The following is a 24,154-nucleotide window of genomic DNA, read 5'->3' on the forward strand; positions in this document are numbered from 1 at the left end:
AGTCGTTGCCATGTCAACCAGCTAGGCATATACTTAACCTTATTGGCTAGGAACCTCAGAGGACCTCTAATCATTATTTACATATTTTTAAACAGACGCAAGCTCTGCTGATGAGCTGTCAGTACTACACTGTAGTCCACCATCTAAACAAGCTATAATATTTAATTGTTGATTGGGGTAACTTTAATTAGTCCACCCAGTAACTAGCTCCATCTCAATTTATTCACAAGAGACTTGAAATAAGACTGTAGTCAGTGTACAGGGTGTTCAGTGTAAAGCTGTAGCCTGACTAACACCAGCATCTGTCATCCTCCCAAACGTTAGCTCCAGTAAATCATCTCTGGCGTGGGCTGTAGCCTGTGTTGGAACTGATAAAAGCTTGTCTTTGCTGAGAGGAGAGAAGACCGAGGAACACACAGCTGCTTAGTGACGTCTTATTGATGTAGAGGAGATAATCAACTGACAAAACGGAGCAGTTTTTTTTCATATGCATGGCAATATTTCTCCATCACCAAGTCCCCCGGTCATGGTAATGCGTAGCTCCTCTGCTTGGTGGTTAGTAAGCTGGAGACGGATATGAGTCATCATCTAGGTTCCTAAACCTGCTTTTGTCACGGCTACCACCACCATGGTGTTCAATCATAATCACTCAACTAAAACCTTTTTATTTTATTTACCCTGATTTGATGTTTGGTCCTGTTCTAACTCAGATGTTTATGAAGCTAATGAGTTATGCAGTTAGTAAGGACGTAAAGGTTGTTTTCTTCGAGGCTGGGTGACTTGTAGGGAAGGAGATCAAAGGGGTGACTTGTTGTTTTTGATCGACAACCAGAACTTCTAGTTCAGAATGACTTTTTGAGGGCTACTTAGCCTAAGGGTCTGTGTGAGCTGTGTCAGGTGTGTGTGTTTTGTAAGCTTTCTGGTTAAATGGGCCAGTCAGACATGGCCAGCAGAAGCTATAGCAAACAGACAGCAGTAGACTCCAGAGATGGTGTGGTCTGTCCATGTGGCTCCCCTATTTAATGCACATAGAAGACCTGACACATGGACAGGGAACTGAATCGCTCTACAACTACCATTAGCTAGTCACCCATACCTGATAGTGACAGAAGAAATGACTTAGACTCTCCCAAATGACACCCCATTCTCCTAGTGCTCTAGTTTTGACCACATCTCTATGTAGGGTATAGACTACCATATCAAATCACATTTTATTGGTCACATACACATGTTTAGCAGATGTTATTGCGAGTGTAGCGAAATGCTTCTGTTCCTCGCTCCAACAGTGCAGCAATACAATTCACAACAACACACACACTTCTAAAGTAAAATGATGTAATTGAGAAATATATAAATATTAGAACGAGCAATATCAGAGTGGCATTGACTAAAATACAGTAGATACATGAGATGAGTTAAGCAAAAATATGTAAACATTAAAGTGGACAGTGATTTCAAGTCTATAGGGAACGCAGACCAGAGATGTGGCTCAACAGACATTTGAACAGGAATGCAGCTAGTCACACTCTGTTCGGATTGTGAGATGTACCGAGTCTGGCCTGTGTGTTTGTACTGAGGATCACTCATTGGCAGTGAGTCATTAGCGAGATACTACTGTCTGTAGACTCCTATCAATGCCACGTAGACGGCAAAGAGTTATGGGCATGTCCCAAATGGCGCCCTATTCCCTATATAGTGCACTACTTTAGACCAGAGTCCTATTCCCTATGTAGTGCACTACTTTAGACCAGAGCCCTATTCCCTATGTAGTGCACTACTTTAGACCAGAGCCCTATTCCCTATGTAGTGCACTACTTTAGACCAGAGCCCTATTCCCTATGTAGTGCACTACTTTAGACCAGAGCCCTATTCCCTATGTAGTGCACTACTTTAGACCAGAGCCCTATTCCCTATGTAGTGCACTACTTTAGACCAGAGCCCTATTCCCTATGTAGTGCACTACTTTAGACCAGAGCCCTATTCCCTATGTAGTGCACTACTTTAGACCAGAGCCCTATTCCCTATGTAGTGCACTACTTTAGACCAGAGCCCTATTCCCTATGTAGTGCACTTGTTTAGACCAGAGCCTTATTCCCTATGTAGTGCACTTGTTTAGACCAGAGCCTTATTCCCTATGTAGTGCACTACTTTAGACCAGAGCCCTATTCCCTATGTAGTGCACTACTTTAGACCAGAGCCCTATTCCCTATGTAGTGCACTACTTTAGACCAGAGCCCTATTCCCTATGTAGTGCACTTGTTTAGACCAGAGCCTTATTCCCTATGTAGTGCACTACTTTAGACCAGAGCCTTATTCCCTATGTAGTGCACTACTTTAGACCAGAGCCCTATTCCCTATGTAGTGCACTTGTTTAGACCAGAGCCTTATTCCCTATGTAGTGCACTACTTTAGACCAGAGCCTTATTCCCTATGTAGTGCACTACTTTAGACCAGAGACCTATTCCCTATGTAGTGCACTTGTTTAGACCAGAGCCCTCTGGGAATAGGGTGCCATTTGGGAGAGATATTTCTCCTGTCACTGGTATAGGTAGACTGGCTGTGGTAGTGGTGTTATATCTGCTATAGGTAGACTGGCTGTGGTAGTGGTCTTCTATCTGGTATAGGTAGACTGGCTGTGGTAGTTGTAGGGTGATTCAGTTCACTGGCCACGTACCAGGTCTTCTATCTGGTATAGGTAGACTGGCCACGTGTCAGGTCTTCTATCTGGTATAGGTAGACTGGCCACGTGTCAGGTCTTCTATCTGGTATAGGTAGACTGGCCACGTGTCAGGTCTTCTATCTGGTATAGGTAGACTGGCCACGTGTCAGGTCTTCTATGTGGCTTTTTCATTATGACAGTTCCTCTCCTGCCCATTTTGTTGGATTGGGGCTTTCAGGTAGACTCTGTGTTGGAGCTTGGTTAAACAGGCAGTGTTGAGCAAGCAGCCAATGTCTCCGGTCCAAACCAATGGAGCATTTGACAAACTGCCAGTTCTGCTCTGGCTTGTGATGTGAAGGACAAGTTAATGTCACAGCTTGTTCTCTCCGCTTGTGACCCCTCTCTCTCTCTTGGTACCCATGTGACCCCTCTCTCTCTCTCTCTCTCTTGGTACCAATGTGATCCCACGCGGCTGATTCCACTCCTGACAGTTGTTATGATTGAAAGCCAGAGACAAAGCACCCAGTGTTGTGGAACTTGACACAAAAGACACACGCACACCAATCAGAGTTGGTGAGATGTGGAACACGCCCAGAGACGGCTCCATTACCAGTGTTTTGTTTAGACGAGCCTCTTTCTTTCTCTGCTGTGTTTTGGTTGGACTAGTTTCTTGTTGTGAGTCTCGGTGCTGAATGGATCACTGTGTTGGTTTGTATTATATACCCAGTTACAGAGGGAAGTTAGAGGCAGGAACAGAGAAGGCTAGATACGCCCTGGGCTGGTGGTCACGTTGACAAACTAAGGCCTTGATGAAAATATAGGGTGAAGGTGAACTTTAGGCTACTTTGGTGAATTTGTAATGCATGCAAGACAAGACATTGTGAGATGCAGATTACCAAAACATATGAGCACGCTTCTGCCTTCCCCTCCTCTCTCTCCCTCCTGCTGGCCTGCCTGCTCTCTCTCTCTCCCTCCTGCTGGCCTGCCTGCTCTCTCTCTCTCCCTCCTGCTGGCCTGCCTGCTCTCTCTCTCTCTCCCTCCTGCTGGCCTGCCTGCTCTCTCTCTCTCCCTCCTGCTGGCCTGCCTGCTCTCTCTCTCTCCCTCCTGCTGGCCTGCCTGCTCTCTCTCTCCCTCCTGCTGGCCTGCCTGCTCTCTCTCTCTCCCTCCTGCTGGCCTGCCTGCTCTCTCTCTCTCCCTCCTGCTGGCCTGCCTGCTCTCTCTCTCTCCCTCCTGCTGGCCTGCCTGCTCTCTCTCTCTCTCTCCCTCCTGCTGGCCTGCCTGCTCTCTCTCTCTCTCTCTCCCTCCTGCTGGCCTGCCTGCTCTCTCTCTCTCTCTCTCTCTCCCTCCCTCCTGCTGGCCTGCCTGCTCTCTCTCTCTCTCTCTCTCTCCCTCCTGCTGGCCTGCCTGCTCTCTCTCTCTCTCTCCTTCCTGCTGGCCTGCCTGCTCTCTCTCTCGCTCTCTCCCTCCTGCTGGCCTGCCTGCTCTCTCTCTCGCTCTCTCCCTCCTGCTGGCCTGCCTGCTCGCTCTCTCCCTCCTGCTGGCCTGCCTGCTCTCTCTCTCCCTCCTGCTGGCTGGCCTGCCTGCTCTCTCTCTCGCTCTCTCCCTCCTGCTGGCCTGCCTGCTCTCTCTCTCGCTCTCTCCCTCCTGCTGGCCTGCCTGCTCTCTCTCTTGCTCTCTCCCTCCTGCTGGCCTGCCTGCTCTCTCTCTCTCGCTCTCTCTCTCCTGCTGGCCTGCCTGCTCTCTCTCACGCTCTCTCCCTCCTGCTGGCCTGCCTGCTCTCTCTCTCTCACGCTCTCTCCCTCCTGCTGGCCTGCCTTCTCTCGCTCTCTCCCTCCTGCTGGCCTGCCTGCTTACCTCTCTCTCGCCCTCCTGCTGGCCTGCCTGCTTACCTCTCTCGCCCTCCTGCTGGCCTGCCTGCTTACCTCTCTCTCGCCCTCCTGCTGGCCTGCCTGCTTACCGCTCTCTCGCCCTCCTGCTGGCCTGCCTGCTTACCGCTCTCTCGCCCTCCTGCTGGCCTGCCTGCTTACCGCTCTCTCGCCCTCCTGCTGGCCTGCCTGCTTACCGCTCTCTCGCCCTCCTGCTGGCCTGCCTGCTCTTTCCCTCCTGCTGGCCTGCCTGCTCTCTCTCTCTCCCCCTCCTGCTGGCCTGCCTGTTCTCAATTCAATTTAAGGGCTTTATTGGCATGGAAAAAATGTTAACATTGCCAAAACAAGTGAAGTACATAATAAACAAATGTGAAATAAACAATACAAATGAACAGGAAGCATTACACTCTCTCTCTCCCTGCTGCTCTCCCTGCTGCTCTCCCTGCTGCTCTCCCTGCTGCTCTCCCTGCTGCTCTCCCTGCTGCTCTCCCTGCTGCTCTCCCTGCTGCTCTCCCTGCTGCTCTCCCTGCTGCTCTCCCTGCTTGATCTGTCTCTTGGCTAATGATGAAAATGTGTTCAGTCTTTGGTCTGTTGCATGTAGAATAGCCTAGCCTAGTCGTGTGGAGAATAGCCTAGCCTAGTCGTGTGGAGAATAGCCTAGCCTAGTCGTGTGGAGAATAGCCTAGCCTAGTCGTGTGGAGAATAGCCTAGCCTAGTCGTGTGGAGAATAGCCTAGCCTAGTCGTGTGGAGAATAGCCTAGCCTAGTCGTGTGGAGAATAGCCTAGCCTAGTCGTGTGGAGAATAGCCTAGCCTAGTCGTGTGGAGACATCAACGTCGCCTGGAAACCAAGGTATCGTCGGGCCAGTCTTGCGAGCACAGGGTAACCTACTTCTCATTTTTGCCCCATATGAAATGACAGCAGGCTGCCAGTAGCCTTTATTCATGACCCTTTCAGATATAATGGAATGTGGCCCCTAGAAAGCGTCTCGGCTGTGGCATGCCTGTCTGTTATGCTACTGATGTTTACATTTTATTATATATTTTTATTATATAATATATATTATATATATATATATATATATTATATTTACATTTTATTATTTAACTAGGCAAGTCTTATTTAAAATGACAGCCTGCCAGGAAACAGTGAGTTAACTGCCTTGTTCAGGGGCAGAACAACAGATTTGTACCTTGTCAGCTCGGGGATTCGATCCAGCAACCTTTCGGTTACTGGGCCAACGCTCTAACCACTAGGCTACCCTGCCTCTAACCACTAGGCTACCCTGCCTCTAACCACTAGGCTACCCTGCCTCTAACCACTAGGCTACCCTGCCTCTAACCACTAGCCTACCCTGCCTCTAACCACTAGGCTACCCTGCCTCTAACCTTCTCTGGAGATATGAACGGGCATTTTACTGGTCTGTAAAGGAATGAGGCTTCTGAAGCCATTATTCTGCATTGTAAATTGACGTGGAATGTAATGAGTTTGGCCCCAGTGGTCATACATATGTAATAGGGCCATTATTCTGTATTGTAAATTGACGTAGAATTTAATGAATTTTTTTGTACGGAAAACCGAGAAAATAATGTCTGTTTTTAAGCAAAATGGTTAATTTGCCACATCCCTAGTGTGTAACACAAGGTCAAGACAGATAACATGTTCAATGTACCTGCTGTGACACCAGCAGGTATTTCACCTTTCCTCTAGAAAGACAGGTTCCCGCATCATCCTAGGCCTCATGCAAACTAGTCTAGCATCACGACACACCTGTCCTTTGTCTTTTACGTGCTTGTCTAACTGGTTCTACTGGTTCCCCAAAGACAACTAGCAAAACGGTCAACTTTCAAAACCAATCTCGTGTGTGTGTGTGTAAGAGAGAAGGCTCTGAAAACAGAAGTGACATTAACCCAGATTATTTTCATCTGTCAGTGTTCTGTAACTGAACGTTTGTAGCTCAGTTTCATGTTGGTTGGACAGAACCTGCGGTGATTGACAGGTGCAGTAAATTGTGACCCGGAGGGTTTGTGTATTTGTTGTGTATAACTAGTTTGACTCGTACAACCTGTGCTGCCTGCTTTGTCACTTTCAAATGTCACTCCTCTCTCTTTAGACCGAGGGAGGTAGCTACTGGCTAGGTAGCGTGTTGTGTTCCAGGCTAGAGGGAGGTAGCTACTAGCTAGGTAGCGTGTTGTGTGTTCCAGGCTAGAGGGAGGTAGCTACTAGCTAGGTAGCGTGTTGTGTGTTCCAGGCTAGAGGGAGGTAGCTACTAGCTAGGTAGCGTGTTGTGTGTTCCAGGCTAGAGGGAGGTAGCTACTGGCTAGGTAGCGTGTTGTGTGTTCCAGGCTAGAGGGAGGTAGCTACTAGCTAGGTAGCGTGTTGTGTGTTCCAGGCTAGAGGGAGGTAGCTACTAGCTAGGTAGTGTGTTGTGTGTTCCAGGCTAGAGGGAGGTAGCTACTAGCTAGGTAGCGTGTTGTGTTCCAGGCTAGAGGGAGGTAGCTACTGGCTAGGTAGCGTGTTGTGTGTTCCAGGCTAGAGGGAGGTAGCTACTAGCTAGGTAGCGTGTTGTGTGTTCCAGGCTAGAGGGAGGTAGCTACTAGCTAGGTAGCGTGTTGTGTTCCAGGCTAGAGGGAGGTAGCTACTGGCTAGGTAGCGTGTTGTGTGTTCCAGGCTAGAGGGAGGTAGCTACTAGCTAGGTAGCGTGTTGTGTGTTCCAGGCTAGAGGGAGGTAGCTACTGGCTAGGTAGCGTGTTGTGTGTTCCAGGCTAGAGGGAGGTAGCTACTGGCTAGGTAGCGTGTTGTGTGTTCCAGGCTAGAGGGAGGTAGCTACTGGCTAGGTAGCGTGTTGTGTGTTCCAGGCTAGAGGGAGGTAGCTACTGGCTAGGTAGCGTGTTGTGTGTTCCAGGCTAGAGGGAGGTAGCTACTGGCTAGGTAGCGTGTTGTGTGTTCCAGGCTAGAGGGAGGTAGCTACTGGCTAGGTAGCGTGTTGTGTGTTCCAGGCTAGAGGGAGGTAGCTACTGGCTAGATAGCTGTTAGATATGTGTCGTGGATATATGACGCTCACTCTCTCCGCTCACTGCAGGTTCTACATAAACCAGGCTTTAATGTTTCCAGAACGGTCACAGCGTCACACCAACTGCTAGGCTAAACTCTATGATCTCAACCTATTGTTCAGTCACACATCCCCTCTTCAACACACACTGACCCCCCGAGCCTTAAAACTCCTCCATTCACCATCAATTCTCCTCTCAAAAGCTCCTTGCTCTTTGTCGCTCACAAAAGAGAGAAATCAATTCTCAATGACATTTCTTCTTCTATCTTTCAGCCCTGCTCTATTTCTCTCTCCATCAGGCAACGTAATTGATTTGTCTATTCCTCTGATCCAGAAACAGTAACGCCTGTCTCTGGCTGAACACGGAGAATCCACTCCATCAACTTCTTGGGAGGTCTCTTTCTTTTCTTATTATGGAGTCTGTGTTCCGAATGGCACCCTATTCCCTATCTAGTGCACTACTTTTGACCGGAGCCCTTTGGTAATGTAGTGCACTACTTTTGACCAGAGCCCATTGTAGTGTAGCATGGTATACCGGTACCACGGTAATATCAATGTCACATGATAGTACCACAATTTTCATCCCTACCGATCTAAAGAACCTGCTGGAGCTTGTTATGAAATGTTTATAAAGTCAGTTGTCTTTTAAAATTTTTATTTTTTATTTTTTTATTCTGTCCCAAAAAAATTAAGCAACAGCCACTAGTCTCTTGTATGGGCGGGTTCAATAATGTCCACTTGACTTTCATGCACATATCAGGTGTGGGAGCTGCAGTCTGTCAGCTGCGTCTCCTTCCAGCCATCACTCACCTGCTTCTCTCTGTCAGCTGCGTCTCCTTCCAGCCATCACTCACCTGCTTCTCTCTGTCAGCTGCGTCTCCTTCCAGCCATCACTCACCTGCTTCTCTCTGTCAGCTGCGTCTCCTTCCAGCCATCACTCACCTGCTTCTCTCTGTCAGTTGCGTCTCCTTCCAGCCATCACTCACCTGCTTCTCTCTGTCAGCTGCGTCTCCTTCCAGTCATCACTCACCTGCTTCTCTCTGTCAGCTGCGTCTCCTTCCAGCCATCACTCACCTGCTTCTCTCTGTCAGCTGCGTCCTCTTCCAGCCATCACTCACCTGCTTCTCTCTGTCAGCTGCGTCTCCTTCCAGCCATCACTCACCTGCTTCTCTCTGTCAGCTGCGTCCTCTTCCAGCCATCACTCACCTGCTTCTCTGTCAGCACTTCCTGTGTATCTATTTCCCCATCAGTTTTAAATATAGTTTATCTGTGATGGAGAGGGAGGGTTCAGTCCCTGATGGGTCTTCTGATGTTACATTTGACTCATTGGACCAGTGCAAAGTTTAATATCAGGGAACAGTGTGTAGTTGAGTGGCTGTGTGAATATCAGGGAACAGTGTAGTTGAGTGGCTGTGTGAATATCAGGGAACAGTGTAGTTGAGTGGCTGTGTGAATATCAGGGAACAGTGTAGTTGAGTGGCTGTGTGAATATCAGGGAACAGTGTAGTTGAGTGGCTGTGTGAATATCAGGGAACAGTGTAGTTGAGTGGCTGTGTGAATATCAGGGAACAGTGTAGTTGAGTGGCTGTGTGAATATCAGGGAACAGTGTAGTTGAGTGGCTGTGTGAATATCAGGGAACAGTGTGTGGCTGTGTGAATATCAGGGAACAGTGTGTGGCTGTGTGCATATCAGGGAACAGTGTGTGGCTGTGTGCATATCAGGGAACAGTGTGTGGCTGTGTGCATATCAGGGAACAGTGTGTGGCTGTGTGCATATCAGGGAACAGTGTGTGGCTGTGTGCATATCAGGGAACAGTGTGTGGCTGTGTGCATATCAGGGAACAGTGTGTGGCTGTGTGCATATCAGGGAACAGTGTGTGGCTGTGTGCATATCAGGGAACAGTGTGTGGCTGTGTGAATATCAGGGAACAGTGTGTGGCTGTGTGAATATCAGGGAACAGTGTGTGGCTGTGTGAATATCAGGGAACAGTGTGTGGCTGTGTGAATATCAGGGAACAGATTGTGTGTGGCTGTGTGAATATCAGGGAACAGATTGTGTGTGGCTGTGTGAATATCAGGGAACAGATTGTGTGTGGCTGTGTGAATATCAGGGAACAGATTGTGTGTGGCTGTGTGAATATCAGGGAACAGATTGTGTGTGGCTGTGTGAATATCAGGGAACAGATTGTGTGTGGCTGTGTGAATATCAGGGAACAGATTGTGTGTGTAGCTGTGTGAATATCAGGGAACAGATTGTGTGTGTAGCTGTGTGAATACCAGGGAACAGATTGTGTGTGTAGCTGATGCCATAACATTTATTAAAGAGGAACAAGTGTCAGGGGACGAACAGGACGCTAGGCCACTCTGAACACCTGGGTCAGTGGTATCTAGTTCAGGGGAGCTGGGTTCCTTGGGTCAGTGGTATCTAGTTCAGGGGAGCTGGGTTCCTTGGGTCAGTGTGGGATTCGTCCCAAATTGCACCCTATTCCCTTTATAATGCACTATGGGCCCATAGGGCTCTGATCTAAACTAGTGCACTGAATAGGGAATAGGGTGCCAGGCATGGTGTCCTCTCCAGTTATGACCTGCCCTCCCTTCTCTCCACTCACTCCCCTCTCTCCCGAACAAGGCCTATTCTGCTATTGGATAGAATAGCTAAGCTCTAATACAGAGATGATGCCTGTGGTTTCTCTATCATGGGTTTAAACTGGGAAAGATTTGGCTCTGATAACTCAATGTAGCCCTGTGGTGGAGGCTGAAGGTGTCTATTGACAGCTGGAACAGTGATGCATTAGATTGATACTTTATTGGTTCCAGATCCAACTCCCTCATTATACTGAGAGTTGATTGGTTCCAGATCTGACTCTCTCTGTATACTGAGAGTTGAGTGTGTGTGTGTGTGTGTGCCAAATGAGCACATCTCTTCTGGAGCACAGCACAGTGGGATTGTAGCTAGTTCTACAGCCAGTAAAGCCAGCCCTACAGCCTATAAAGCCAGCCCTACAGCCAGCAAAGCCAGCCCTACAGCCAGCCCTATACAGCCAGCCTATAAAGACAGCCCTGCAGCCAGCCTATAAAGCCAGCCCTAAAGCCAGCCTATAAAGACAGCCCTGCAGCCAGCCTGTAAAGCCAGCCCTACAGCCAGACTGTAAAGCCAGCCCTACAGCCAGACTGTAAAGCCAGCCCTGCAGCCTGTAAAGCCAGCCTATAAAGACAGCCCTATAGCCTATAAAGCCAGCCCTACAGCCAGCCTGTAAATCCAGCCCTGCAGCCAGCCCTATACAGCCAGCCTGTAAATCCAGCCCTACAGCCTATAAAGCCAGCCTTGCAGCCAGCCTGTAAAGCCAGCCCTGCAGCCAGCCTGTAAAGCCAGCCCTGCAGCCAGCCTGTAAAGCCAGCCCTGCAGCCAGCCTGTAAAGCCAGCCCTGCAGCCAGCCTATAAAGCCAGCCCTGCAGCCAGCCCTACAGCTAGCCTGTAAAGCCAGCCCTACAGCTAGCCTGTAAAGCCAGCCCTGCAGCCAGCCCTACAGCTAGCCTGTAAAGCCAGCCCTGCAGCTAGCCTGTAAAGCCAGCCCTGCAGCTAGCCTGTAAAGCCAGCCCTACAGCTAGCCTGTAAAGCCAGCCCTGCAGCTAGCCTGTAAAGCCAGCCCTGCAGCTAGCCTGTAAAGCCAGCCCTACAGCTAGCCTGTAAAGCCAGCCCTACAGCTAGCCTGTAAAGCCAGCCCTACAGCTAGCCTGTAAAGCCAGCCCTACAGCTAGCCTGTAAAGCCAGCCCTACAGCTAGCCTGTAAAGCCAGCCCTACAGCTAGCCTGTAAAGCCAGCCCTACAGCTAGCCTGTAAAGCCAGCCCTACAGCTAGCCTGTAAAGCCAGCCCTACAGCTAGCCTGTAAAGCCAGCCCTACAGCTAGCCTGTAAAGCCAGCCCTACAGCTAGCCTGTAAAGCCAGCCTGTAAAGCCAGCCTGTAAAGCCAGCCCTACAGCCAGCCTGTAAAGCCAGCCCTACAGCTGCTGTGAATGTACTGATGTGTTTCAGGACACAGCACAACTCATCTAGTTAGCTAGAGCATCCATGGTCCCACAGCTGATGATGCAGAGGAAATTGAACACATTAGTGTGTGTGTGTGTGTGTGTAATGAGCGACTGGGTAGACACACTCAGTCTTGACAGATTTGCATATTCTTCTCTTTTGTCTGTAAGAAACGGTGGTGTTATCCACCAGGGACATTCTCCACACTCTGCTTCCTGTTTCCTCCTGTATGTCTCAGACAGTGTCGCCAAGCTTAACCTGATGCATTTGTAATATGCCCGGTCTACAAAATATTGGTCTTGAAAACACTGTTCTTTCGAATAGAAATATTGACCCAATATTGTATCGGTGTCAGATGTGCTGTGCTGGAGGTTTTTAGAAGTTAACAAGTGTGATATGTAGTCTATTTCATGGGGTGTATTTTCTCATTCTGAGGAATTGGTGCGAAAGGGTCTCGATTGGCCGGTTAATTCTGTATGCAGCTCATCAGACTGGAGACATTTGAACACACACACACACACACACACACAATCTGTTCCTATCAAGCTTCACTGGAACAAAGTGACTTGTCTCGGTGCCTGTTAGATGGTTTTCCTGCCAGTTCCCATCTGTTCTGGGGGCATCCCAAATGGTCTGGACCACACAGGCCTCGACCATACGGTCATTTATATACAACACGCATTTAAAAATAAACTCTGATTTCAGCCTTCCTATATGTCCTTGGGCAGTTTTCTCCCCCATGTAGAAATGTGAAATCTTTCTCACTAACCACGTTTCCATTCACAGTTTTTGAGTTAAGTCATACCCGATTAAAAAAATATATATATATATCCCAACAGCTGTGAAGAAAGCCGGTCGTTTCGGCACATTTAAAAAAATATCCCAACAGCTGTGAAGAAAGCAGGACGTTTCGGCACATTAAAAAAAATATCCCAACAGCTGTGAAGAAAGCAGGACGTTTCGGCACATTAAAAAAAATATCCCAACAGCTGTGAAGAAAGCCGGTCGTTTCGGCACATTTAAAAAAATATCCCAACAGTTGTGAAGATATTAATTATGTGAGAAAATGAGGTAGAAACACCTTTAGGGGTAAATATTGACATAATAACCGTATTGAAGTAAACCCTGGAGTAACGTGATGACATGGTGTTTGGTTGTCAGGTTGTCAGACTAGTCAGGATCGAGGGAAAAGATGAATGGAGCAAAGTACAGAGAGATCCTTGATGAAAACCTGCTCCAGATCGCTCAGGACCTCCGACTGAGGTGAAGGTTGACCTTCCAACAGGACAACGACCCTAAGCACACAGTCAAGGCAATGCAGGAGTGGCTTTTGGGACTAGTCTCTGAATGTCCTTGAGCCCAGACTTGAACCCGATCGAATATCTTTGGAGAGACCTGAAAATAGCTGTGCAGCGCCGCTCACCATTCAAACCTGACAGAGCTGGAGAGGATCTGCAGAGATAAATGGGAGAAACTTCTCAAATACAGAGGTGCCAAGCTTGTAGCACCATAGCCAAGAAGACACAAGGCTGTAATCACCGTCAAGTGCTTCAACAAAGTACTGAGTAAATGGTTTGAATACTTCTGGAAATGTGATATTTCAGTAAATTTGCCAACTTTTCTAAAAACCAGTTTTTCCTTTGTCATTATTGTGTGTGGGTTGAGGAGGGGGGACAATTTTAATATGTTTTAGTAACAATATGGGACAAGTCAAGGGGTCTGAATACTTTCCGATTGCCCTGTATAGGTTTAACATTTAGCCTTGGCCAGAAAGGGAATAGGCCATTTGGCATGTCGCCCTGCTGAGTGCCTCCTGCCCCGTTGTGCGCCGCCAGACTCCGAGTGGTGCAGTCATGTTCAAACATGTCATCACCGTTGACGATGGCTGTCAAACATGGTGGAAAGTATCGTAGAATCGCCCAACCTTTCTGTATAGGGACTAGGGATGGCATTTGAGGAACACATGGCTTTGTCATCAGCAACACCATCTGATAGCCAGGCATTGTCTTTTTGAATGTATATAAGGTTCCTCCTCCCTCTAAAACATCTTCCTGTTCCCTTCTTGTTGTTCCCCAGCAGAGGGCTTGGGTGTTGTCCAAGTTATGCTCTATGATTGGAAGGAAATGCGTGATGGGAAGTGGAATCAATCACAGGATGTTGTTTTTCTGATTGTGTGTACGGCCTAGTCTGGTCTACAGGTCTGACTGTGTGTACGGACTAGTCTGGTCTACGGGTCTGACTGTGTGTACGGACTAGTCTGGTCTACGGGTCTGACTGTGTACGGACTAGTCTGGTCTACGGGCCTGACTGTGTGTACGGGCCTGACTGTGTGTACGGGCCGGCCTGGTCTACGGGCCTGACTGTGTGTACGGGCCGGCCTGGTCTACGGGCCTGACTGTGTGTACGGGCCGGCCTGGTCTACGGGCCTGACTGTGTGTACGGGCCGGCCTGGTCTACGGGCCTGACTGTGTACGGGCCTGACTGTGTGTACGGGCCGGCCTGGTCTACGTGCCTGACTGTGTGTACGGGCCTGACTGTGTGTACGGGCCGGCCTGGTCTACGGGCCTGACTGTGTGTACGGGCCGGCCTGGTCTACGGGCCTGACTGTGTGTACGGGCCTGACTGTGTGTACGGGCCTGACTGTGTGTACGGGCCTGACTGTGTGTACGGGCCTGACTGTGTGTACGGGCCTGACTGTGTGTACGGGCCTGACTGTGTGTACGGGCCTGACTGTGTGTACGGGCCAGCCAATTCCTACACCGTCAGATCTTGGACCAGGCTATGTACTTATCAATGTCCTCTATCTTCCAGAAGTCAAAACAACCAGTGTTGATCTGTTAAGGACTTCCATACTTCACTCTTTCCTTTCTTTCCACCATCTTCTAGTCGACTGATTTATGTAGATGCATTCCTCTACACGCTACGACTGGCCCTCGTCTGATGTGAGAGCAGAGTGGTTGTGGTGTGTGTTTTTTAGTGTGTCAATGTGTTTTAGTACGAGTACAGTGCGGACCCACCCCCATGCTGGCCGCGGGGGGGGGAGATTTTGGGGCAGGTGGCAACTGGTGTGTGGGTGACTGACTACAAGGTCTTTTCAGGGATTAGTGAACGGGCCAAGCTGCACCGTGTGTGTGTGTGTGTGTGTGTGTGTGTGTGTGTGTGTGTGTGTGTACATTGTGTGCTTGCAGGTGTCCTGCAACTGCTGGTGTGTAAGCACATAATGGTATGCAGGTCAGGCTCACAGAGGGCGTTCCATACAGTGGTTCTGCACTGCAGTTCTCCTCCTGTCCCCGTCCACCATAGAATTCCATGGTCCACGTCACAGTGTGCTGCCAGAGAGAAGAAGAGAGGGGGAGTTACAATGTGCTCCAGTGCTTCAGGCATGTTCACCTTGACTTGGCATCAGTGTGTGTGTGTAGTCTAGGCTTCTAGTCTGTAAAGGGAGTAATCTGGAATATGTTTTGGCTCCCCAGAGCTCTGTAGAACAGGGAGCTATAAACTATTGAACAAGCTCTTCTCTGTCCAGACTCCAGCAGCAGGGTTTGTGAGGTAGGTGGTATGTTTCTAGAATCTTCAATATAACACCTTACTGTCCTGGAAATGACAGGAGTCTCTACAGGTTCGTACAGCAATACCTTACTGTCCTGGAAATGACAGAATGACAGGTCTTTGTTGCCTCATGGGGGGTGGGGGTGTGAAAGAGAAGGATGAAATGAAGATTAGATGAGTGTCAGACTATTAGCCAGGAGAGGAAGAGGTTTGGAGAGAGAGAGGAGAGATGTTCAGTGTTTACAGCCAGAGAGGAGTCTTCTCTTTGTGTGGACTCTTGGGTTACTCTCCAGGTCCTTGGCATTAAGTCACTAAGCTACCCATCATGACACCCAACCAGACTGGTTATTGACCATTTGTAATTGTGACCATTGACTGCAGACTGTGACTGACATTTCACAGTGTGTAATGTTGACTTGTAATTCTCTGTCTGGGTCTAATTCTTGATATAAGTATATCAATGAATGTCAACACTGTGTTTTCATGTAGACATACTGGCTTGGCTTGGGCCATATATCCTATAGATCATATCTGGGGGTATTTGGACATGTCAACAATCATTTTATTACCATAAAAATATTCATTTTGGGGTTTGGGGCCCCTCCCCTGCTGCGTGCTCCACCAGTCCTTATCTGGTTTACCGCCCTAATACTGGCAAATACAAACAATTCATAACAAGAAATTCAAAATAAGAACTAATTTCCTCTCTCCCTTCCTTCTCTTTCCTCCTCCCTCCCTTCCTGTCTCCTCTCCCTCTTCTCCTTCTCCTCCTTTAGGCTCCTTACCAGTCTACCGACCCCCACCCTTTCTGGCCAACGATCCGACCCCACCACCAGGACCCAGTTACCCCTGTCCAGCTGGAGGAGGACCCTCCACCACCTCTACTAGTCCAGCCAGGCCGGTCAGTCCACAGCGGTCAGCGGGGGAGTATCAGGCCAGCAGCCAAGCTGGAGGGAGCCGGAGGAGGAGGGGAGCTGGAGCCGCAGCAGAGGCCCTCAGGGGCCGATGGCCCGGCCTTCATGTTGAGGTATAGAGGCTGTGCTACCGCTGCTACAGATGCTGATGGCACCACTACGGAGCAGATGGATCCGAGAGAGCAGCAGGAGGAGGATGATGTCATCTCAGACGGACACACGCACAATGGGGTAACTCTGAGGGTGAGTGCGGCTTTTAGAGTATCTGGGTTGATACCCACTGGTATGGCTGAGTGAATACACACACACACACACACACACACACACACACACACACACACACACACACACACACACACACACACACACCGTCCCGAGGCTACACACACACACACACACACACACACACACACCGTCCCGAGGCTACACACACACACACACACACACCGTCCCGAGGCTACACACACACACACACACACACACACACACACACACACCGTCCCGAGGCTACACACACACACACACACACACACACACACACACCGTCCCGAGGCTACACACACACACACACACACACACACACACACACACCGTCCCGAGGCTAGACACACACACACACACACACACACACACCGTCCCGAGGCTAGACACACACACACACACACCGTCCCGAGGCTAGACACACACACACACACACCGTCCCGAGGCTAGACACACACACACACACACCGTCCCGAGGCTAGACACACACACACACACACCGTCCCGAGGCTAGACACACACACACACACACCGTCCCGAGGCTACACACACACACACACACACACACACACACACACCGTCCCGAGGCTAGACACACACACACACACACACACACACACCGTCCCGAGGCTAGACACACACACACACACACCGTCCCGAGGCTAGACACACACACACACACACCGTCCCGAGGCTAGACACACACACACACACACCGTCCCGAGGCTAGACACACACACACACACACACCGTCCCGAGGCTAGACACACACACACACACACACACACACACACCGTCCCGAGGCTAGACACACACACACACACACCGTCCCGAGGCTACACACACACACACCGTCCCGAGGCTAGACACACACACACACACACCGTCCCGAGGCTAGACACACACACACACACACCGTCCCGAGGCTAGACACACACACACACACACACCGTCCCGAGGCTAGACACACACACACACACACCGTCCCGAGGCTAGACACACACACACACACACACACACCGTCCCTCCCGAGGCTAGACACACACACACACACAACAATCGTATCCCATTTAAGAGACGCCACAGCTCTCTGTGAGGGATAAATAAGATTTCATACATCCTGGGCTCAGCTGGCAGAGCTAGATAATGATCCAATCAGCATGAGAGCTCAGTACTCCTCATCATCCCATCTCCATCTCATTTCCTGCCTCTCTCACTGTGCTGCTGTGACGTCAGTATTGTACTTCACTAATGAAGAGGGCTTCAGTAAAGATCTATACTCTACCATTTTCACAACAGGCATATTCTTGCTCTAAGGGGGGTTTTCATATCAAGCACAGATAAACGGATAAATCCAAGTGTGTGTGACTAACTGTGTGTGTGAGATTCAAAGAGCCAAGCAGGCATCCTATGTCTGGTGTACTATTGCTTTCATTTAGGCCCGGGAGAGAGAAGCTAGTCTGCCCCCTGAGGCATGAGACAACACAATGGTTTAATGATCTGTGTCTGTTCTGCTGCTGCAAGTTCGTGAGACTGATGCATCACAGACGGCTGAATACAGGCAGTCAAGCTGGCCTGGCCAGGAGAAATACACTGCAGGTCAGTGTTCCTCAGAGGGCTGAATACAGGCAGTCAAGCTGGCCTGGCCAGGAGAAATACACTGCAGGTCAGTGTTCCTCAGAGGGCTGAATACAGGCAGTCAAGCTGGCCTGGCCAGGAGAAATACACTGCAGTTCAGTGTTCCTCAGAGGGCTGAATACAGGCAGTCAAGCTGGCCTGGCCAGGAGAAATACACTGCAGGTCAGTGTTCCTCAGAGGGCTGAATACAGGCAGTCAAGCTGGCCTGGCCAGGAGAAATATACTGCAGGTCAGTGTTTCTCAGAGCGCTGAATACAGGCAGCCAAGCTGGCCTGGCCAGGAGAAATACACTAAGTCAGTGTTTCTCAGCCTGTTCCTCTGGGAGTGGGAGATCCCTAGTTGTTCCACCACTAGTCAACTAGCCCAATGCTCAAGCCCTTGACTAGTTGGGTGACGTGAGCTAACTAGGTCAAAAATGTGAAACGGCAGGACGTTTCCAAGGAACACAGATGAAATTGAGAAACCCACCCCTGCATAGACCTGACAGGAATGTGGGCGTCACCCCAGCAGTGCTGTCCCGTCCAGTCAGATCACATGCTCTTCAGTCACGTAGACCTGAGTTGAGGAGAAACTGAAGGTATTACCCCACCAGACATCCACCCTGCTGTGTAAGGCAAGCCTTCCTGGCCTGCTGGGGCCTCAGGCAGTGGAATAGGTGGCGGCCTGGAGGTCAGGTCTGACGGTAGGAGGTGGCCTGGAGGTCAGGTCTGACGGTAGGAGGTGGCCTGGAGGTCAGGTCTGACGGTAGGAGGTGGCCTGGAGGTCAGGTCTGACGGTAGGAGGTGGCCTGGAGGTCAGGTCTGACGGTAGGAGGTGGCCTGGAGGTCAGGTCTGACGGTAGGAGGTGGCCTGGAGGTCAGGTCTGACGGTAGGAGGTGGCCTGGAGGTCAGGTCTGACGGTAGGAGGTGGCCTGGAGGTCAGGTCTGACGGTAGGAGGTGGCCTGGAGGTCAGGTCTGACGGTAGGAGGTGGCCTGGAGGTCAGGTCTGACGGTAGGAGGTGGCCTTCCTTGTCTTCTGCACCCGTTTTGGTCAATAGTGAGAACCTACACACACCCCACACACACACGGCGTTAATCCCTGGCTTCTGATCTGCGTGTAGTCTTTCATGTAAAGCCAGCCCTGTGATGCCTGGTAACCCAATACAGCTGCTGTTGATATTCAGGAGAGGAGAGCAGCCTGCCATGTTGCTCTCCCCAGTTTGGTCCTGAATGCTGCTGTGTGGTCTGGGCTGATAGGTGGAAGGCCTGTTATCAAAATATGGTTTGGCTTTGGATGATTTAAGCAGTCTGGGTCCGGGGTATAGGGCCTGGCCTGGGGTATAGGGCCTGGCCTGGCCTGGGGTATAGGGCCTGGCCTGGCCTGGGGTATAGGGCCTGGCCTGGCCTGGGGTATAGGGCCTGGCCTGGCCTGGGGTATAGGGCCTGGCCTGGCCTGGGGTATAGGGCCTGGCCTGGCCTGGGGTATAGGGCCTGGCCTGGCCTGGGGTATAGGGCCTGGCCTGGCCTGGGGTATAGGGCCTGGCCTGGCCTGGGGTATAGGGCCTGGCCTGGCCTGGGGTATAGGGCCTGGCCTGGCCTGGGGTATAGGGCCTGGCCTGGCCTGGGGTATAGGGCTGGGTGTCATTACCTCGGTCATCACAGTAGTAACACACTTAACAGGTCTCATCAGAGCTACTGTAGCAGTGGTGTCACCATACCTGGAAACTAGGCCCCTCGTGCCAACAGTTGGCCCCTCGTGCCAACAGCGGGCCCAAGGTGTTTTTGTCAAGTAACCTTCAAGCAGAGTATAGCCGATTTGTTTATCTAAGACAGTGGTTCCCACACTTTTTATAGTATGCCATCATTGTAAGCCTGCCCCACACACTATACAATACATTTATTAAACAGAAGAATGAGTGTGCGTTCGTCACAACCCGGCTCAAGGGAAGTAACAAAGAACTCTTATAGGACCAGGGCACAAATAATAATAATAATAATCATTTTGCTCTTTATTTAACCATCTTACATATAAAACCTTATTTGTTTATCAAATTGAATAACTCACCACAGGTTAATGAGAAGGGTGTGAATAACTCACCACAGGTTAATGAGAAGGGTGTGAATAACTCACCACAGGTTAATGAGAAGGGTGTGAATAACTCACCACAGGTTAATGAGAAGGGTGTGAATAACTCACCACAGGTTAATGAGAAGGGTGTGAATAACTCACCACAGGTTAATGAGAAGGGTGTGAATAACTCACCACAGGTTAATGAGAAGGGTGTGAATAACTCACCACAGGTTAATGAGAAGGGTGTGAATAACTCACCACAGGTTAATGAGAAGGGTGTGAATAACTCACCACAGGTTAATGAGAAGGGTGTGAATAACTCACCACAGGTTAATGAGAAGGGTGTGAATAACTCACCACAGGTTAATGAGAAGGGTTTTGCTTGAAAGGATGCACATAACTCTGCAATGTTGTATTGTCTGTCTTAAATCATTTTCCCCACACAGCCTGTGCCTGTATTTAGTTGTCATTCTAGTGAGGGCCGAGAATCCACTCTCACATAGGTAAGTGGTTGCGAAGGGCATCCGTGTCTTAACAGTGCGATTTGCCCAGGCAGGATACTCTGAGCTCAGTCCAATCCAGAAAGCTGGCAGTGACTTCTGATTTTTAAATGACATTCCCACAGAACCGCTTGTTGCAATTTTCGACAAGGCTCTCTTATTCAGATATCGGTAAGTGGACTGGAGGCAAGGCATGAAAGGGATAACGAATCCAGTTGTCATCTGTTTCGGGAAAGTACCTGCGTAATTGCGCACCCAACTCACTCAGGTGCTTCGCTATATCACATTTGACGTTGTCCGTAAGCTTCAGTTCATTTGCACACAAATCATACAATGATGGAAAGACCTGTGTGTTGTGCTTGTTATTAATGCAGACAGAGAAGAGGTCCAACGTCTTAATCATAGCCTCAATTTTGTCCGGCACATTGAATATAGTTGTGGAGAGTCCCTTTTATCCTAGATTCAGATCATTCAGGCGAGGGGAGAAAAAACATCACCCAGATAGACCAGTCGTGTGAGGAACTCGTCATCATGCAAGCGGTCAGACAAGTGAAAAATATGGTCAGTAAAGAAAACTTTAAGTTTGTCTCTCAATTAAAAAACAAACAAACATGTCAATACTTTCCCCCTTGAAAACCAGCGTGTCTCTGTATCTTGTAAAAGCATTACATGGTCGCTGCTCATATCATTGCATAATGCAGAAAATACACGAGTTCAGGGGCCTTGCTTTAACAAAGTTAACCATTTTCACTGTAGTGTCAAATGTTTTTTAAGCTGTCAGGCATTCCCTTGGCAGCAAGAGCCTCTCGGTGGATGCTGCAGTGTACCCAAGAGCCTCTCGGTGGATGCTGCAGTGTACCCAAGAGCGCCTCGGTGGTTGCTGCAGTGTACCCAAGAGCGCCTCGGTGGTTGCTGCAGTGTACCCAAGAGCGCCTCGGTGGATGCTGCAGTGTACCCAAGAGCCTCTCGGTGGATGCTGCAGTGTACCCAAGAGCCTCTCGGTGGATGCTGCAGTGTACCCAAGAGCCTCTCGGTGGATGCTGCAGTGTACCCAAGAGCCTCTCGGTGGATGCTGCAGTGTACCCAAGAGCCTCTCGGTGGATGCTGCAGTGTACCCAAGAGCCTCTCGGTGGATGCTGCAGTGTACCCAAGAGCCTCTCGGTGGATGCTGCAGTGTACCCAAGAGCCTCTCGGTGGATGCTGCAGTGTACCCAAGAGCCTCTCGGTGGATGCTGCAGTGTACCCAAGAGCCTCTCGGTGGATGCTGCAGTGTACCCAAGAGCCTCTCGGTGGATGCTGCAGTGTACCCAAGAGCCTCTCGGTGGATGCTGCAGTGTACCCAAGAGCCTCTCGGTGGATGCTGCAGTGTACCCAAGTGACGTCGGGAGCAGCTTGCACTCGCGTTACCACTCCACTATGTCTCCCTGTCGTGGCTTTTGCACCATCAGTACAGACGCCAACATGAGCAGCAGCTACGTTTGGCTACATTCAGACCGTTAGTGGAATTCCCGTGAGAGCGTAACGGTTAATGTGATTGGATGTTCATTATTTGACTAGGCTACCTGTATTTGATATTGTTTTGTTATTTCGCTGAACACCTAGATGGGTTCATTTTATTTTTGGCAGTGAACCGAGGCTACTCAGGCGAGAGAAAAACCTCTCCCAAATGTATAGCCCCGTTGGAAAATATAACTGGACTGTGAAAAGGGCGATCATCACCAGTCCCACGTCTATAGTTGTCAGAAGACAACATATTTTCTTTGCAGCCAACCCAGTTGAAAGGTGGTGTTGTATGTAGCAACAGTCAGACAGTAATGTTGGTCTGGTCGTTGGTCTGAAGTCTGTCTGGTCGTTGGTCTGAAGTCTGTCTGGTCGTTGGTCTGAAGTCTGTCTGGTCGTTGGTCTGAAGTCTGTCTGGTCGTTGGTCTGAAGTCTGTCTGGTCGTTGGTCTGAAGTCTGTCTGGTCGTTGGTCTGAAGTCTGTCTGGTCGTTGGTCTGAAGTCTGTCTGGTCGTTGGTCTGAAGTCTGTCTGGTCGTTGGTCTGAAGTCTGTCTGGTCGTTGGTCTGAAGTCTGTCTGGTCGTTGGTCTGAAGTCTGTCTGGTCGTTGGTCTGAAGTCTGTCTGGTCGTTGGTCTGAAGTCTGTCTGGTCGTTGGTCTGAAGTCTGTCTGGTCGTTGGTCTGAAGTCTGTCACGCTGGCTGGATCACACCACACAACTGGGTTAAGGTTCATTCCTCGTGTCACGTTAACAAACAAGTTATTTTAAGCGACAAGTGATCACATTCTAGACATTCTCAGAACATTCTAGACATTCTCAGAACATTCTAGACATTCTCAGAACATTCTAGACATTCTCAGCTTTCTATTTTCATTCTATAGTTCCGTAGTGAACAGTATCATGCTTCTTAACTTCTCTTGTTAGGTTGTTGTGTGGATGGCTGTGTCTATGGTTACCAGGTGGCACCCTACACTGAGTTTACAAAACATTAGGAACAACTTCCTAATATTGAGTCCCACTTGAGTCAGAGAGTGACTTTCCCCATCTAGACTGTCATCTACTAGAACTGTGATGAAGACATTGTAACACTAGCCCAATCATAGAGAAAAGAACAAGTATGACAGGGTCATTCTAGAAAGAGTCACTTTCCCTATCAACCCGATCATCAACTGGAACCTGGATGATGCCATTATTACACTAATTAGTCTAGTTAAATACACAGTATTTTAACATACAGGAAATAGGTGGAAGTTAACCTCAAGTCTGCCTCTTCACCTCCCATCTCTTATTCAGTCAGCGCCATGAGGAAGACTCTTCACCTCCCATCTCTTATTCAGTCAGCGCCATGAGGAAGATTCTTCGCCTCCCATCTCTTATTCAGTCAGCGCCATGAGGAAGACTCTTCGCCTCCCATCTCTTATTCAGTCAGCGCCATGAGGAAGACTCTTCGCCTCCCATCTCTTATTCAGTCAGCGCCATGAGGAAGACTCTTCACCTCCCATCTCTTATTCAGTCAGCGCCATGAGGAAGACTCTTCACCCCATCTCTTATTCAGTCAGCGCTATGAGGAAGACTCTTCACCTCCCATCTCTTATTCAGTCAGCGTCATGAAGACTCTTCATCCCCCATCTCTTATTCAGTCAGCGTCATGAAGACTCTTCATCCCCCATCTCTTATTCAGTCAGCGTCATGAGGAAGACTCTTCACCTCCCATCTCTTATTCAGTCAGCTCCATGAGGAAGACTCTTCACCCCCCATCTCTTATTCAGTCAGCGCCATGAGGAAGACTCTTCACCTCCCATCTCTTATTCAGTCAGCTCCATGAGGAAGACTCTTCACCTCCCATCTCTTATTCAGTCAGCGCCATGAGGAAGACTGTCAATTTATAATCTCAGCAAAATACATTTAGATTAGATGGAGGGAGAAAACCACACTTCACTTTAGCAGCTCTCTGTCGCCAACTAATCCTCCTCTCCTTCCTCTATCCTCCAATCGTACCACATGTTAAAGGCTAGATGAAACGGTATAGAGTTCTACACCCCAGTATGGGGTCAGACATCTGATCTTGGAGAGATGTTTATTCTATTCTGCTGAGACATTTACTTTATGTTGGTATTCTTATCTTATTAAGGGTTCAAGC

At 49.4% G+C, this 24,154-nt stretch overlaps 1 pseudogene; it reads left to right on the plus strand.

Moving 5' to 3' along the window:
• LOC109883248 (adiponectin receptor protein 2-like) overlaps positions 1 to 24,154 on the plus strand; it is a 61,777-nt pseudogene that overhangs the window by 1,934 nt on the left and 35,689 nt on the right.

Source organism: Oncorhynchus kisutch, unplaced genomic scaffold (assembly GCF_002021735.2).
Source record: "Oncorhynchus kisutch isolate 150728-3 unplaced genomic scaffold, Okis_V2 Okis09a-Okis19a_hom, whole genome shotgun sequence".
Lineage (NCBI taxonomy): Eukaryota > Metazoa > Chordata > Actinopteri > Salmoniformes > Salmonidae > Oncorhynchus > Oncorhynchus kisutch.